The sequence below is a fragment of the Ailuropoda melanoleuca genome, chromosome 2 (genome assembly GCF_002007445.2).
Source record: "Ailuropoda melanoleuca isolate Jingjing chromosome 2, ASM200744v2, whole genome shotgun sequence".
Lineage (NCBI taxonomy): Eukaryota > Metazoa > Chordata > Mammalia > Carnivora > Ursidae > Ailuropoda > Ailuropoda melanoleuca.
In genome coordinates this window covers 40,042,898-40,056,975 of record NC_048219.1, presented here as the reverse complement: position 1 = coordinate 40,056,975, position 14,078 = coordinate 40,042,898, and the positions used below count along the sequence as shown (strand labels likewise).

Below are 14,078 nucleotides of genomic sequence, written 5' to 3'. Positions count from 1 at the left end.
ATAATGCCCCATACTGACAGCAACTCTAGACTGGCAATATCTATTCATTACGATGCCACTGTATTGCTGTCAGGAAAGATTAAGATGCTTTGCACATCAGCTCTTCCTCTAAGTTTTAAATATAGGTACTAAAATCCAATTCAGATTCTTTGTCATAGGGTCTTACAGAGCAATGTTAAGACCAGTTAAGATGGAGGTCAGCCCTTCCCGTGTTTATGATTTTCAGTACCTAGACTACTGCCTAAGATATGGGAACTCCTTAATAAAAGCGAGTACCAGGAAATATGAAAAGTCGAGTTCAGTGTCTAACAGTACCTGTACATGGTAGTCACTCAGAAAATGTTTGCTGGTTGCTCTACATATTTGCAGTTCTAACCAAAACAGTCCCAAATTGATGGGCATGTGCCCTTTGGTCTGAATGCTCTACCTTCATTCTAGTGAGACCCAGGTGTTCTTTGTACTTAAAAAGCACAAAGATGGTACCCCACCGTTCTGAGCTGAGTCTACTGGGAGAAATGTGCATCCTGATAATATACTTCATTAGTATTGGATTGCAAAAGGGTCTGAGATGGATGGCACCTTGAAATTCAGGTTTGATGGTGAGATTTCATGTCAATGGCACTAAAATGGAGATTGCTAGAAGGCAATTAAGAATTTCAAAGGAGCTAAAAACAGTGATGACTTTTTTTTTTTAAAAGAAATATCTGACCTTTTGGTGACATGGAAGAAAATGTTAAAGAGCAGATGATCATGGAACAGATTTGCCACAAAAGAACGTAGTGTTTGCTATGCTATTATTAATGGGATGAAGGAGCTGACTAGAATTAGAAAGAATTTATGCAGGTGAACAGCCTCCATTAAGATTTAAGTAGCAAGATCCATGGGAAGCAGATGTAGTTATAATGAAAAGTAGGAGGTTTGAGCTCTGAAAGACTTGGGTTCAAATATCTTCTCTACCTCCTGGGGCAAGTAACTTCACCTCTTGAGTTTCACTTTTCTCATCTATGTATCCTAAAAGCTTTTTGTAAAGTTTAAATGGGAGTAAAAGTTTTGTATAACACCTAAAATATATTGTGCACCACTTTATACAGATTTCTCTTGCCTTTCTTAGTTTTGATTGTTACAAACAACTAGAAATCAGCCATTTTAACTGATTACATAAGAATAACTAAATGCCTGCTTTGTAGATCTATTCCTTTAGAAATAAAAATAAATAAAAAATAATCAAATTTTCAAAATCTTGAGCTTTCTTTGGTTAGTTTTTTTTCCTTTGGTTACAGTTTTTTTTTTTGTTTTTGTTTTTTGTTTATTTATTTTTAGAGAGAGACAGAGCCCGCGGGCACATGTGGGTGCCAGCAGGGGGTGGGGCAGAGGAAGAGGGAGAGAACCCTCGAGCAGACTTCCCAATAAGCTCCCAGAGCCCCGACTTCACAGGGCTCAATCCTAGGACCCTGAAATCATGACCTGAACCAAAATTGAGTCAGACGCCCTAAACTGACTGAGCCACCCAGGAGCCCTTGGTTACAGTTTTAATAACAAAACCAAACTCGGGCTCAAGAAATGTAATTTACTAACATCTGTCACAAAAAAATGAGTGGGGATGAAAAGATTCACAGTCTTTTAAAGAAACACACTGTCTCCTGTAGCAGAAAAATACAGTATTGATGAAGCCTCTACTAAATGCACGTCTGTTACAAACTTAATCAGCTGGTCTTCTCGGTGTGATTTGGAAATAAGCCAATGTTACTTCTACTCGGATTAGTAGTATATCATCGAATTTGGAGTTTCCTGCTCTCACGCTGAGGAGGAGAAACACACACTCCGCTTGGAAAATAACACTGCGAACACTAGTGAAATTAATTTGACCTGTTCCCTGAGAACCTTGTTCTGTAAAATGGTTTCCCTCTTACTTACTGTTTCTCTCTCTCATTCTCTCTCCCCACATTCACCGATTCTCTTCTCTATCCTCCATCTCCCGTTCCTCCCCTGCCTGACATCGACATGTAGACTAAATTAAAGCTAATGATCTGCTCAGATGGACTCTGTTTTTCCGGCATAAACAGAAATATTCAATTGAATCATAATTCACCAAATTTCATTTCCAAAACATTCCATTTTCAACAAGAAAATAATCCCAAAGAAAGCAAACTGGACAATGACAGAAATCCTTTTCATATGCCCTGTCTTGTTATATTTCATCCAGAGACGAAGGAGCAAGTACTTTGGTAAAACCTTTAAGTTGTTACTACATGTATCATTTAGTGTTCTGAACGAAATTCTTCAAAGGTGAATTAAGAAAGGAAGCTGGAACACATCCTACATAGAATTCTTGCGCTTTAATTCTAACCTACTAGGTGAAGGCATAGAGATGGGCCAAGGGGAAAGGAGATTTACACGGCGCTGCCAATTCAACACTTCATAGGGTATTAGCCAACTTCATGTTGTAAGAATCCATAAAGCCTACTTAGAAAATGGAATAGAAATGGTTTAAAAAGTTAAAAACATATAAACATGAGTTTGATATTTTTAAAAAAGATCAGTTATCTGATAAACAAGCACAAAAAAAAAAAGGTTCAAAAGGGAACTAAATACAGAATTTTGCCCTAAGTTCTTTTGAGAGGTGTTAGAGGCCTCTGGGATGCATGCGGATTGACCCCATTTACAAGATTTATAATGATAATGATTATCCATGTATTTATTCACCTGTCCTCCATCCCTCCATTCATCCATCCTCCCACCCATCCATTCTTTGGCTATAAATCCCAGTAGATAACAAAGTTCATTGTCATGAAATTATTCCTGTGGGATAACATTTATCTACCAAGTTGCAATGAAAACCTGGTGCCATTTTTTCTATTCTCATTGGAGGCAGAAAATATCAAGTTAACCTTATTGGGAAATTAAGCCCTGGTAGGCTTACAGATTTATCAAGCAATCTGCTCGGCATGGCTAAATGGTCATATGATTACTCCCTTTCTTTCTTTATAAACCTTACATTCCAACATTTATACTGATGTTTGTCACTCTACTAATGATTCTCTGGTTCTAGGTGCTCATACTTACCTCGCAAGCTCCAAATGGCAATTTCTCCATATTGGTCAGAATTCTCAACAATATTCCAGTATTGGCTGGGGATCTAACGCTAGCCTTTTCTTCAGTGCCTAGCGTCAGGCAAGCTGTAGTGTATTTGTGACCACTGTCAGAGCTCCTCCTCTTCTCAGTCAGGGATTGATAGAATAGGAACCTGTCAAACATCTGTCATGTGGCAGGGACTCTTCCGGGCTAGGGATGCAGTATCTAATATTACCCTTGAATTATGTGAGATCACAGATCAGTTACTAAAACTCTGTAACACCCACCCTCAATGAAATAGCTGCTGCCCACGTTAGCTCTTTCTTATCTGTTCGTCAGTGTGACATAAATGCATAATTGTGCAGTGTTTGAGGTGAAGAGGAACATGAGGAAGTCAGGGGCCAGGTCACGCGAGTTCTTGAAGGGCAGTCATTGAAAGCCTTTGAGCAGAAAAGTAACATCATCTATTACCTAGTTCCAGAAAGCTCCAAAAGTATTTAATTTGTTTAACGTCAATATGATATGCTAAATAAAGGAGTGTTTTCTAGATCATCAAAAGACAAAATTACATTGAGTATTCTTTGGTGTTAAAAGTACTATGCTATACTAGTTACTTGAAAACTAACATTTGAGTGTAGTTTTGGTATGGAAACTCAAACAAAAGTACTTAATTTGCCAGAACAGCTGAATTCTTTTTTTTTTTTTAAGATTTTATTTATTTATTTGAGAGAGAGAGAGTACACAAGAACGGGGGCGGGGGACAGAGGGAGAGGGAGAAGCAGACCCGTGGCTGAGCAAGGAGCCCGATGTGGAGCTCCATCCCAGGATCCTGAGATCACGACCTGAGCTGAAGGCAGACGCTTAACTGACTGAGTCACCCAGGCAGCCCCAAAACAGCTGAATTCTTGCACATTTTTTACTTCTTAAGAGCTTACCATTTGTGACAGTGTGTAAATATATCACTTTTGATAATCCTAATTCAGATTCAAAGTAATTAAGAGGCTTCTGTTTAAATCTCCATAACTCCCGAACTCAAACCTCCCACAGAATTTTGTTACATTTGCAATCAGTCTCAAAATCAGATTCTAGCTTTACCACTAACTGGCTGTGTGATGCTGAAAAAAAAAAAAAAAATCAGTTAATCTCTCCAGACTTTGGCTTCCTGAATTACAAAATACCCGCTTCCCACGGCTATTGTATTAGATGAGAAAATGGAGTCAGATATTAAATTAAATGTTACCCAAGCAGAAAGTAGTATCATTATTTATTCGTGTGATTATTTTTATCATTTTAACTGAAGGTTGAAAAATAGTAAACTTGTGGTAGTATATACCGTCTAAAAGTCAAGTATCCAATCCAGTAAAAAGAGTAAGGTCCCTCTCTTTCTTTGTTAACACGAAAGGGGAAGGAAAATCAATTTCTCCTCACAAACGATCTAGTATTTTCCAGTTTCTTCTGTTGGATATATTCACTTTAAGATTCTATAAACTCTTGCCTACTTTTCATCAATCTTACAAGATAATGACACATATTCACATGAAGCATGGATAATTGAAAGCTGAACTTCCTCCCAAGGCAGTTCTTTGTCAGGGGCTCCCCCCTCTCCAAGTAAAATGGTGCCATCATTCCCCAAGATGCTTCACCTAGAAACCTACGAAGCACCTTTGACTCCTCCTTTCCCTTCCTTTCCACAGCCAATCCATCAGGGATTGTTAGCTCTATTTCTTATATATATCCAATCTGTTCACCTAGGCTCCTTCCACCTCAAGACGTGGGCGCTAAGATTGCTGTGGAAGAGGAAGAGAGCATGAGAAAGGCACCTCAGCTACGGTTACCAGCTCAGCCAGGGAAGACACAGTTCTACTTGTATACCATTGACCAGAAGAGTATGGCTTATACGGCAAATGGTCTCCCCTAGATGTAAGAGCTACTGCCAAACAGACTCCCTGCCTGCGAAGCCACTTCCCAGCAACAGCTTTGCACTGTGGCAAGGGAACTCGGCTCCTTGGAAGTCAGCTAGCTTCTCTTTCGATTCCTGCATGGATGAAAGATACTATCACTTCTCCGCAGCCATGAGCTCTGGTCCCATATCATTAACTGGTTCTGCCACTTGTTACTTGTATTACTTTGAATAAATTTATACCTCTCTCAGCCTCAGTATTCTCATCCATAAAATGGATCATATGTCATAGGATTGCTATGAAAACTAAATAAATCATGCCTATAATGTGCTCAGCAAAATCAATGGCTTGTCACCATCATTATTGTCTAAAAATTGAGTCTGAATATAAAACTGATCCTAGGATAAATTCTTAAAATTTTTGGATTAATAAAAATCTATGCATGGTTTATTGAATTACCTTTCCCCCCCAAAAGCTATTGGTGGAAGAAGCCTTTGAGGTTTTTAACCATCCCCCCAAATCATAATTTAAGCCAAAGGTTTTTTGTTCTTGGATAAAGGACAAAGAAGAGGAAATAACAAAGCACAACTGACAGGTAATTAAGTCACAGAATAGCAGGGTGGAGATCAACGTCTGGTTCGATACTAGATCAGCAAAATGAAAGCCCTGAGAGGTTAAAGCAATAGGCCCACAGCCACACAGAGAATTACAGAGGGTGCTGGACTAAAACCTTCACGCTTCACTTTGGCCCAATATACTTTACCTGTTGATCTGTTCAATATGGGTGGGCATATGTATATGTGTGGATGGTAAATATGTAGTAATACAAACTATAAATATGTCTATGTGTATGTGTGTGTGTAGAGACAGAGAGAGAGCACAAACTGTATATCTATTTTCTCTGGTACTCTAAAATACCATGTTGTTTTAGGTTTGAACGTACTTTTTGTTTCTACTTCGATGCTAAATATATCTCATTACTTTTTAAATGTCTAGAATAGTGTCATGAACCCCTATTTGGCTGAATAGCATTGCCCTGGCAATTTGAATCACATTTCCAGTGGCACTCATACCTTTTTAGCTGAAATTCGGCTTAGCATTTTGATTAATTTTTCTGTTAAGTACTCTAAAAAGACTTTTCAGTTTATGAGACTATAGCCTCAAAGATAGGAGGAAAGTAAAAGGTGACTTAAATAATAGAAAACAAAACAAAGCAGAAAAAAGTCATCAGAGATGGTGTCTGTAGAAATGCCAAGATCCAAATGCTGAATCTGAATTAAGCTAATTAGGTGGTACTTTCCACAAGTGTATTTTGTTCTTTCTGGAATAGTCACATTTATAAGAGAAATTGTATGCTTAATTCAAAAATTTGCCAACATGCTAGTCAGGCTGCCCCCAGATATTTCTCCTTTGAAACTCCCTTGAAAACTGAGGCTAGTTCTGGTTTGTTTTTTTTGATTTTGGTTTTTTTATGACCACCTAAACACAAGCACATGCCGTGTTCACCTCTGCCACGTGGTTTAACTACAGCCTACCTCAGTGATTTCAGTGGAATTCTGCTCTGAAGTTACCAGAAGGTAGAACTCCTTACCTAGCGTGGCATTTAGGACCAGGTCTATCATATTTCTCCAGTTTTATCTGTCATCATTATTCTTTGAACACTCCGCTCTGCAACCAAAGGTAAATTCTCCTCATTCCTTAAACATTCCTCTCCACATTCATGACCTGTGTGTTAGCTTCTATTTGGAGGACTATCTCTTTGGACAACCTTCTCTTCAAACTAGAAACCCACCCATCCTCATGCTGGCTCAGAAATGCCCCACTATGCCTGCGGGAAGTTTTCCTTCAGAACTAAATTTTTTTTCTCATTGGGTTCTTCCAAACTTCACTTAAGATTTCTTTATAGAACTTATCAAACTTTTGCCTCGTATTACAGTTTACATTATCTTTTTTCTTTTAGATTTTTAGTTGCTTGAAAATAGGGCCCACTTGTCATTCATCTTGTGCCCCATCAGTGAACCTAATTCAGTGCCACGTACACAGCAGACAGTTGGTGAACATTCACTGATTGAGAAAAAGGTTTCAAGCCAGGCAAAGAATCAGTGTCAAAAATCACCTTCTCCATCATTATTTGGTAGAAGCTACCAAATGAGAAGTTCTCAAGTTAAGACTTTTTCCATCACTGAGAAAAAAACTTCCAAAAAATACTTTCAAATCTTTACTTCTCTAAGAGCATGTATCATAAATAAAGCCAAAATCCTAAAACAAAACAAAACAAAACAAAAATAAAACCAACAAAGTAAATGATGTAGAAGGAAAGGTGAAAGAGGGTGTCACACTTGGGTATGTAACAAGGTTGGTACAAATGAGGTTTACTAACACTTGTATACATAACATGGAAGGGACCCTCAGACTCTCCCTCAGTGCCTGTTCCCTCTTGTTTTAAGGACGGAGCTAATACCCTTAGTGATCTCCTTTTCTGGACCAGAAGGGTAGCAGCCAAACAGAAGGAGTCAAAGAGGCAAAAGAGGTCATTATGGCAGCTGCCAGAGAGGAAAGGACGCATCACACTCTTCAGATGACCAAAGGGCTTTTATCTTGGGGCTCCCAGCACAATGCATAACAACAGTGCCTGATAGCTTTGTTGAATTAGATCATAGGGCATTAAGTGGAATTCTAAACACGGATACATATAAAAAGTGCTTTTAAAGTTGTCTCAAGTAGTTACAAAAAACGAGAAAAACGTTCCTTTCACCCTCAAAAAATAGATTAAATTACATTTGATGGTCTTTGCGTAAGAAACACAAGCCATATAAGACTATTGATATTTAAGAATGTATATTACAGATATATTAAAGTCATATTAAATATATATTAATATATATCCATAATATATATTAACATAATTCATTAAAACCTAATTTTTGATATTTCTAAAATGTAATATCTAAAATGTAATATATATTGCATTTTACATATATTATATGTAAAAATATTACATTCTTCCTTTAGAAAATTAAGTTCTGTGGAATAAGACTAGCTAGCATTTATTAAATGCCACCATGTAATTGTCATGCATTATTTCATTAAAACAGCCGCACACCGTGAGGTAGGCATAGTCATCCCCGCTTGCAGATGACGAACACCTCTCAGAGAAGTGCCACGAGTTTCCAACACAGCATGGCCAGTAAACGATGGGTCAGGGGTCCCATGCAGGCTTGCCGGAACTTGAGGCCCGTGTTCTCGATGCATATATGCATGTCTGCTGGGTGGCCAAGCAGACGGAGTGGGGCGCACAGAGAGCCCTGACCATGCGCTCCGTCAACTAGCGCATGAGATCCAGTGTCTCCTCTCGCAGCACTCCTGGGAGTATCCGCTCTATCTGGTCTGCTCCATTCTGTGGCTATCATTATGCTGGAGAAATGTTTGTAGTCAGGACAGTGGAAAACAACAGCAAGAACTAAGTCAGTGGTTTGCATGCGAAATACTTTCTTTTCCACCAGGTCTTAACCTTTTGAATTGGTCTGACCTCTGAAGCAATTGAAGAGGTCGATCAGGCACCTCGACAGGGCGTCCCCTGGGGGGGTGGGTAGGGAGATGAGAGAGGGGGAGCTTCACTCTAAGCCCTTCAGGACTCCCCTATGATAGAAAAGAGTCAGTCACACAATCAGAAGGCAAGGGGGAAAGAATGTACCGTTTCTCTCTCTGAATTACTGGTTTTTATTTTAGGCCCAGAGACAGTGACTTCAGCTTCTTCGCTTCACATACTCTCAGCCCTCAATCAGCAGCGAACTCCTCCCCTCCCCACCCCCACTGGGGAGCATCCCCTGTCACTCAGCTCTGCCCAACGGTGGACCAGGCCTGAAACAGCTTGACGCTTCACGTCTGCCGAAGGCTGCTCTCCAGTGTGGAGCAGGTTTTACTTCTAAGTCATGCATTGAGGTTGCTGGGCTACCTGGCCACTGTGTGTAATAAATCTCCAAGCCTTGCTTTCTTATCCTCAAGGAACTCCTTGTTTGGGATAACCAGTCGATATTTTGTGTTTTGAAATATGAGAGAATGATGGGGAAAGTTCGTGGTTAGGAGAAGAGTGTTACAAACTCAAGCACGTTTCAATAGAAATTAAAATGGACCTTGGAATGTGCTTGAATTCTGTTGAGAAACCAATGTAGCAAAACCCCATTACAAGATAGGATAGTTCACAGAAACAATGCATGACTCCAAACTTGTTTTCATCAAGGGGAATGTTTTAGGATTCCAGGAAAAACGTACTCATGAAAATGCCTCTCTATAACAAGTAATGTCTGTAAGTATGTAACAGTAGCTCTTAACTTCTTTTTCATCACAGACTTCATTGAGAATCTAGTAAAAGCTATGGGTCCCCTCCCCAAAAAATATCAGCATGCACATATATCTACCAACCTGTAAATACTATTTCTGGGAATTTATTGACTGCCTAAATGTATCACAGCCCTAAGTTAAGTCCCTTTCTCTGTAGGAATTCAATTATTTTTTTGCATTAATGGTTAACAGTAGTGTATAATAAATGATCTTGGCGGAGACAACCCAGCTATGCCAGGCATTATGGTGAAGCTTCATCAGGTATTAAATGAGTTATTTAACACTTTAGAAAGAATCAGAGTCTGAGTCAGGCTTAGAATTCACAGTGTTTGTCCTTGGACCCCTGATGATGGATGTCCTAAATTACAGTCAATCAGCCGAACCCTCTGTTATGTCTCCCTGATGGAGCCTCCCTATTTTTCTTATGGCTGGTCTAGTCATCCATCTGTTTCTGTTACAAACAGCCCAGTGCTTTTGCTAGACCCACAGCTTTTAAAACTGAGTAGAGGAGGGGGGTGAAAAAGCACATATATTTCAGAAGCAGAAATAGAAACTGAAGAGCTCAGTCATCAGCAATGATAATAAAAGAAAAAACAGAGTTCCTACTGGGTGGTAACTACAATGGTAGGCCCTCTCACACATCTTATCTCACAGAATCCATAAATCCGTCCCACTGGGGAGGTGTCATCCATTCACTATTTTACGTGTGGGTAGCCAGAGGCTCTCAGAGATTATGTGACTTGTATAAGACACCCTGGTTAATAAATTGCACCAATATTTAAATATATTTGTGTTTGACTCCAAGTCTAGTATTTTTTCCTACTATATAATGTTTTTTAAAAGTACTTATTTAAAAAATGAGCTCTAACTCCATGCTTCCAGTATCTTAAAATTCCCTATGTCTTCCTAGACTGCAAAGCTTCCCCAGATGAAAAGATACGCATGGAGGAGAAAAGGTGACCTACACCTCCCAGAATACTCAGGTGGATTCCAACACTAAGGTCACGTGGTCTTGGCTGAGCCACGAAGCAATTGCAACCTTACCTGGGGTACTGGGCTTCCATCCAGGAGCAGTCAAACTCATGCTGCCTTTTCTTTCAAGACGTGGCTAATTGAACCACAGAGACAATCAGTGGTTATCAGGCAGTAATGAGGAAACTTCATATCCTGTTTCCATTCACCCTACGACACCAAATTAGCTTTCACCTTTATTTCCTTCTAGATCTAAAGTAAAAGCCCTTATGAATTGCCATGGCAATAATATCAGCTTGTGTTGGCCTCTAAAGGGTCATGAGTCATTGTTTGGTCATTGTTTGGCTGTATTTGTTAAGAGCTCTGGGACTCACCAGGTAACACAGTAGTTTTGTGGTATCTAGACTAATTGCCTCCCCCCACATCCCCTCAAGACACAGTCCATTATGATGACCATGGTACCAGTCTCCTTAAATTAATTTCAAGTGTCCAGGTTGAAAACAAAGCCTCATTACAATTCTTTAGGGAAGTGTTTTAGAAGTGTCATATCTCTTCAGCCTTCTTTGACTTCCCATTTCCCTTCTTTGACTTTCCAGCTTCCCATTAACAGCTTCTTTCATTTCTCTACCTCTTGGGCATGGTAACTAAAATGAGGTAAGCAGCCAGTCTAAGGACTTGGTATCCAGAGCACCCCAACCAGGGATCTCCACTAAGAAAGCCTTTAATGCCTGCCCACATGATGTCTTCTCCAGTCATGCTCAGAACTGACCCTGGCTTCTCCCTCAGTAACTGCCTCCAGCAACACACCTAAAAACTTTTGGCAAATGCTTATTAATCACGTGTTATATGCTGGAAATTATTCTATGTATTGGGGTACAGAATTAATACAGTAGAGCTTCTGCCTTTGAGGAGCTCTGTAAATTGGTAAGAAAGATTCATTAAAATATGATTTCATGATATCAGGGTACACTTATGTGCAGTAGTTAGAGTCCATGAGAGCAGAGAGCAAAGAGCAAAGGCACCCACCCCAACCTCAGAGAAGGGACTCAGAGAAGAGTCCCATCTGACATGCATTATCTGAATCCGAAAGGTGAGTAAGAGTTTGGTGGAGACAAAAAAGTGAGAGGAACATTCCAGACAAGGAAGCCACACAAACATGGTCACAGAAGGATGAAACGGATGATATGTATGGAGAAATAAAATCAATTTGCTATTTGTTAGGAACACTAAGTAAGGAGACAGTGACAGGAGGTGGGGCTAAAAAGGTAGGTAAAGATCAGGTCATAGGGCGCCCTGCATGCCACACTAAGTGACTTGGACTTCATTCTGTAGGTTATTAGGAAGCAAATGTAGGCTTTTAGCAAAGCATTTACATGGGTAGATTTGTACACAGTGGGGAAGATGGATTAAGTGGTGAAGACTAGAAGCAGACCAGATTGGAGACCATCATAACAATCTAGGCAAGAGATGTAATGGGGGCCTAAAAGTGGTAATGAGACAGAAAAAGTGGATTACAAAATCAGTTAGAAGACAGAGTAGGGAAAACTTAGTGAATGATGGATGTTGGATTGAGGAGTGGGAAGAACCCAAGATGACTCATAGTTAGAAGTCAGGGGCTACAGTTTGAGCAGGGAAGACTTGACTGTCTCAGATTATGCAAACCAGTTAACCCTTTGCTAATCCAGTGCAATAACTCACATTTATAGCTGCATAGTAGTGATAGTTTCATGAATTAGATATTCATCACTATACTCATTTTGCCAACTGTCCTATGAGGAAAATATTTTGTCACAGTTGAGGAGATGGGTTCAAGGAAAGTTAAATGGACTTGGTCAAGGTCGCATAAAAAAGCAGTGGTAGAGCAAGGCTTCACACTCAGGTTTACACCAAAAATCTAGAAAATGATCTTTCTTTTTAAATTATACTGTTTAACAATGGAATACCATAAAAAAATGAAATCTTGCCATTTGCAATGACATGGATGAAACTAGAGGGTATTATGCTAAGTGAAATAAGTCAGACAGAGAAAGACAAGTATCATATGATCTCACTGATAGGTAATTTAAGAAATAAAACAGAGGACCATAGGGGAAGAGAGGAAAAAATAAAACAAGATGAAATTAGAGAGGGAGACAAACCATAAGAGACTCTTAATCATAGGAAACAAACTGAGGATTGTTGGAGGGGAGAGTGGTGAAGGGATGGGGTGATGGACATTAGGGAGGGCATGTGATGTAATGAGCACTGAGTGTTATATAAGCCTGATGAATCACTGACCTATACCTCTGAAACCAATAATACCTTATGTTAATTAATTGCATTTAAATTAAAAAATTAAAAAAATAAGTTATATTGTATAATATAGTCCATATTTCACAATTGTGACTATTTTGGAAATTTCACATGGTTCTGCAGTGGAGGAATCTCATTGTGTGAGACCCCCGTGACAGAAATGCAGGCTGCTTCTTCATTCATCATGTCATAATCTTTCTGTTTCTGTATCCTAGTGGTTTTCTTTCAAAGACCGTTCTGCCATATTATGGGATAAAATCCAGATCCCAGTAATAAATTCAAGAAGTAAGTTTTACACTCTTGGTAACTTTGATGTGTGGTAAAGTGGCTTCCTTTTTTCTAGAACTTTTTCTTCTCAGATGTTTCATTGTACTTAGCTAACCTTGGAGATGTTTTTCCAGGGACAGATGCTAGCCCTCTCTCTAGGTTCCTATGAAGGTCCAATAAGATAATGCATGCAAAGGGGACTCAAACTATAAAGTGCTGTCTGACACCTATCACTGTGTTGTTATTTTCTGGTCAGTAATGTAGTAAAAGGGAGGAGGATGAAAAACTGTAGTCAATTTCCTTTCAGACTCCTTTCTGATTCTTGATATATTCCCCACGTCAGCACATTCCAATGTTCATCTGCAGTTCAAGCAGCCAGGTGTTGATCCAGCTATAGAAATTAAAAAAATATATACTCCAGAACCACTTATCTTACTAGGTATCGGGGCACAGTTGAGAAGCAATTGTTCAGATATAGGTCTACTAGAGATAATCTCAGCCATCCTTAGTATTGTTTTTTCTATTTCATTTTCCCTTCTTTCCTAGATCTTAACCTTAAATATGTTGCCTAAAAATAGGTTTTCTTACCCTGAAAATTTATATCAAGCTTTTTTTTTTAATTTGACACAGAGGGCCCAAGCAGGGGGAGGGGCAAATGGGAGTGGGAGAAGCAGGCTCCCTGCTGAGCAAGGAGCCCAATGTGGGACCTGATCCCAGGACCCGATCCCAGGACCCTGAGATCATGACCTGAGCTGAAAGCAGACACTTAACCAACTGAGCCACCCAGGCGCCCCATATATCAAGCTTTTAATAAGGGGTCTCTTGATGTATTTTACAGCTCCAGTCATGTGGTCTGTGTGACTGGTTCTTCTTATTCTTTTTCAAGCATAGCTTTACACTTCAGGTGTTCTATCAGAAGTCATACAAGCAAATATTCTAATTCCAGTCCTTTAGTTTTAGTTCTAAAATTTTCATTATTATATCTTAAACCACTGAGAAACCATTTATTACTCATTTTTAAAGTGGAAATATAACTCTTCTGGGCTTCTAACCAAGACAGCCTCTGAATTCACTCACCCATAAAGTATAGATTTGATATACATAAATCCTACACAGAATGTGATTTTATGTGTAAATACTATTATAGATCCTATATGAGTAAATAAAAATCTACTTGAGAAACGCCATGAAAGAACTGAAATAAAGTGGGCTTTTTTCATAAATAGACTAAAA

At 39.2% G+C, this 14,078-nt stretch overlaps 1 protein-coding gene across 6 annotated transcripts in view; it reads right to left on the bottom strand.

Moving 5' to 3' along the window:
* The window catches only part of SGIP1 (SH3GL interacting endocytic adaptor 1), a 221,821-nt gene that overhangs the window by 149,252 nt on the left and 58,491 nt on the right, over positions 1-14,078 (bottom strand). The gene's annotated exons all lie outside the window — the stretch shown is intronic.